Consider the following 3,189-nt stretch of genomic DNA (forward strand, 5'->3'; position numbering starts at 1 on the left):
ATTATCTACCTCACAGTAAAACATGTGAAATTACAGATTATTCTCTGCCTCACAGTAAAACATGTGAAATTACAGATTATTCTCTGCCTCACAGTAAAACATGAAATTACAGATTATTCTCTACATCACAGTTGTTTTACATCAACCTAATATTTGAATTGTAACGACCTTTCCAAAGTCACGTCTCATATAAATGTCAGAACATTTTAAACAGCTGCCTGTATGTGAGTTCTGTTGTGAGTCCTTGTGTTTGTGCGGGGGTCATATATGCTATAGATATGAAGTGTCTAGTTTTTCATTATTTCACCATTATTTTCTGAAAGTGAAAAACAACGGTTATGTATAATGGTTAGCTGATTAGCAGTCCTGGAAAAGAAAATTATTTTGCCTTTAGTTAAGTGCCTGTGACATCATTTTTTTGTGATAAATGTGATTGCACTTTTGGAAAGATAACATARATAACATATTGCAAAAGCAATTTCACACCACTGAGATGAACAGTTGTTGAGATATTTGCATGTGAAGTAACAGGAAGTGATGTCAAAGGGGAATGCCTGCATGTAAATACAGCTTTGCTACAACAGCTACAACACAGACAGAAGGGAATCTTCTGATGTTTCTTTAGGTAATTTTAGTCCCTATAAGAGAGAGAAGAAGAGTCATAGGTCAAATAATATTGTTTAATAAAGACCTGGGAGTTTTCCTTCTTAAAGAGCTCCTCTTTGATGTCACTTCCTGTTYCACTTTAGCTGAGCCAAATTCAAAGTAAAATATGCCAGTTAAGTGAAAAAATGGGTTAAATCATGTGTTTTATGCCAATTTTTCTAAATATGAAGATATTTTCTTWGACATTTGTATTTGAAGGGTAGACATGTCACAGGCACTTTAAAGGCCTGGGGACAGAAGTGTAAAACCTGGAGGGCTTATAGGGGCAACGCTGTTTTCTTCATTTGTTTCATGGCTCAATCTGTCATGAATCACTTGCCCGGTTGGAATAAAGCTTTCAGGAAATTTTAGTATTAGTTTGGTTTTTGATTGAATTATTATTATTTTTGTATCTTAATTTGTTTTATCTACATTTATTTTTAGGGAAATAATAGTAACTTTTATTTATCCATCCATCCATCCATCCATTCATCCATCCATTATCTATACCTGTTTCTTCCTAACAGGGTTACGGGGGTCGCTGGTGCCCATATCCAGCAGTCACAAGTTATTTTATTTAACCTATGCATATTTTATGTCCCCATTTAGTATTTTAGTTTTACCTTCATGTTTTCAAATTTATGTTTTATATGTTTTAACCGTTATCTCAGATAAATCAACACTGACATAAGTGACAGAGCAAGTTTTTATGTTTTTTATGCTTTTTGTTGCATTTCTGTCAGTGGCTGATATTCAGCCTGTCATGAAAAGCTGTTCTCAGTGCAGMGGGAGGACAAGCTTCAGTGAGTGACAGGGTGGTTCTCAATCAGTCACATCATCTGCAAAGCGAAAGAAAGACATAGTTAATAACTTATATCAGAAAGTGATTTTCTAACTGCCATGTTTGCAGTTGTTTAGTTGTGGTGTGGTTCCTGCAGCTCCTGTTTACCAGACTCTTTAGATGAGGGGTTCTCTGAGACCCTGGAGCTCCCAGCCCCACCCAAACTGTTGAGTTTATCTCTGCTATTCAMCCAAGGTTAGCTTCACTCCTCTGCCTTTCATGACTTTGTTCTCACATTACAAAACACAAACAAACATGAATATCTCTGCCCAGCCCATAACACTGCTGTCTTCTGTGRAAGCACGTTGCTAGTTTCACAGATTAAAACAGATTGATAAATATACAGTGTTTGTTTATGGCAGGAAAAAGCCCTGCCAACACTTTGACTATTTCATTTTGACCTATAACAGAACCAACACCGTTCTCAGCTCCAGCTCTCACCAAATGGCTTGTTGGGACTTGTTCTGATGCAGTCATGTTTTCAACAGGTAACATTTGCAGATCAGCTACAGTACAGTGTGTTTACACACACACACACACACCTAAACCTTCACCAAATATCAGAGAGGGTTTTCTTTGTCCACTGAGCCYTGACCCTTTGAGGTCTGGACTCTTCTTTAGTTGTGGTCTCAGACATCAGTTCTCCTGTAAGTTGTCAACTCTTCATAAATCATGTCAGGACTCAAGGTTTAAAGCTGCAGGGGAACTAGTTTGAAAACTTTTTTGAGGGAGTCTTTAAAATGTTTTTAAATGTTGGCAAACGTCCTCAGTTTCCTTGTGCGAGTCCCTGAATTGTTCAAAAGTTTAGTGTGATCAGAGAGTTGCTGCAGGCGCCTCAAACCTGTCTCAGTTTAGTTTCTGTAAACTCTRAAGTGTCCTCTTCGTATTTGTACGTTTGCATAGGAGCTCTGCAGAGAACACAAAACACCTGAGGCTCCAGCCTCTGAATGTCCAGGTCTGCAGTCCACAGCTCTGCAGCAGAGGCGGTGCTGATGGAAACACTCAGACAGTGTGGCATCTGTAGATGATCCAGGTTTACAGCAGGGTGGTGGACATTACAGCTCTGTATACACTAAGTTCACTCATTTAGTTTCACAACAGAACTGTTTACTTTATGTTACTGTTTCCATTTTTTCTTGCAAGTGACAGTTTATTTAATTTTTATAATGTGGTATGTTATTACATGGTACAGCAATAATATCTGGTTGTTTTTACTCCAGATTATGTTAAAAAATATTAATTTAAATCCATGTTTAGGGTTGACCTTAATAATTTTAAATTCAAGGTTCATTTCTGTTTGTTCAACCTGAACCAAGAAGCAGCACTGATAACATGAAGTCAGTTCAAAGCAGAACAATGTTGAATCAAACGGCTGACTCGCCTTTCCCCCCCCCACAGTGCATCCTGGTGCCATGCCTTCCCCAGGCWGAGCCGTCTGTCCGGATCAGGCTATTCACATTAAAAAAGTAAAGATTCCTTGGATGCTATGACTCAGACSTTTAGTCATCACAATTCGGCCTTAGCCAAATCATTTTTCTGCTTCCAGCTCACTAACTTCAAGGACTGGACTCTCAGTAACATATGCTTGTGTCACTGATAACAGCTCCAGGGTTTCCCCCTGAAAACCTGCTCAGCCTGGGGGTCAGGCTACTAGAGCAGGCCACTGTGTTTTTATTCAAAAATGTAAAAAGTTGACAGGAAAT

The sequence above is a fragment of the Austrofundulus limnaeus genome, unplaced genomic scaffold (genome assembly GCF_001266775.1).
Source record: "Austrofundulus limnaeus strain Quisiro unplaced genomic scaffold, Austrofundulus_limnaeus-1.0 Scaffold1142, whole genome shotgun sequence".
Classification (NCBI taxonomy): Eukaryota; Metazoa; Chordata; class Actinopteri; order Cyprinodontiformes; family Rivulidae; genus Austrofundulus; species Austrofundulus limnaeus.